This window comes from Hydractinia symbiolongicarpus, chromosome 3, assembly GCF_029227915.1.
Source record: "Hydractinia symbiolongicarpus strain clone_291-10 chromosome 3, HSymV2.1, whole genome shotgun sequence".
Lineage (NCBI taxonomy): Eukaryota > Metazoa > Cnidaria > Hydrozoa > Anthoathecata > Hydractiniidae > Hydractinia > Hydractinia symbiolongicarpus.
The window spans coordinates 18,131,363-18,132,705 of NC_079877.1; positions in this window are offsets into that span (position 1 = coordinate 18,131,363).

A 1,343-nucleotide genomic window follows, 5' to 3' on the forward strand; every position below is an offset into this window, starting at 1 on the left:
AAAAAGTATGCTGAACATGATACTGACATCATAATTTTGATTTTTGTCACCTAAATGTCATTTTAGGCCAAAATTGGTCCAAAAATTAAAACAACTTTATTTTAGACAAAATTTGGCAAAGTTAACCAAAAAAGTATGCCGAACATGATGGTGACATAAATTTTGATTTTTTTTCACTAAATGTCACTTTAGGCCAAAATTTACTTGAAAATTAAAACTACTTTATTTTCGACAAAATTTGCCACAGTTAACAAAAAAAGTATGCTATCAAAATTTTGATTATTTGTCACCTAAATGCCGTTTAAGGTCATAAACCTTTCAATCGCACGACTTTCAACCATGATGGGCTGTATTAGAAATTGTAGAATTGGGTTGCATTGTGGATGTTTCATAGTTGTGCATTTGAGTGAGTTAGTTTATGCAGCGCCTGCATATTGTTTATTTTTTAAAAAGATAAGTGTTCACAAGCTTTATTTAACTAACTGGTAAAGGTGTTTCCATCAAAGTTTTCAAAAGTGAATATAGGCAGAATAACTGAATTACGCAAATTTTAGGTGGGGCTTGTGGTCTTTCTTCTTCCTGTCAGTCAGTTTGTCCCAGACTGACCGTACGAAAATTGAAATTTCAAGGAATTTTCCGTTTAAGAAGATCTCACAAATCAATTTTGAAAAATAACTGCGTAGTGCATAAGAAATATTATTGCCTACCTGAACCGCATACATATTCAATGCATTGGACAAATTTAAGAAAACTATTTTAACTGATATGTTTAAATTAATTCTGTTATAAAGACCGTAAAAGGATATTAAAATTACAAGCAGAATAAAAAATTAATAATACATGGTTTAAAAGAGTAAAATAGTTGGAAAATCATTTTTGATGTTACAGTAGTTCTAACAATTATAACAGCAACCAGCCATAAATTTAAACCATCTCGTCAGCTTCCGTAAATAAATTAAGAAAATTGTAAAATTAACTAGCTAGGTAAGAGCAAGTCATAAGCATCGTAGAGCTTGTTAATTTGTACTTTCTGACCGCCTTAAAATATATTGACAAGAACTTGAAGAATATTACATTATCTACCGAAAAATAGTTACGCAAACAATGGTAAAAAAGTGTTAATTAAAAAAAACGTGTTTTATTATTGTCCCTGAAATCCCTCGTTGCAATACCATTGCCAGTTATCTCGAAGCAATAACTCTCCTCTCTTGCAATGCATTAAAGTGTTACACAGCGGTTAACGTTGGTTCAAAACTAAATCGTCCATGATTACTTTAGTAATACAAACTGCAACAAATTTTGAAGGTTTTTCACGGCCTCCACCCGGACAAGACCAGTGTAGA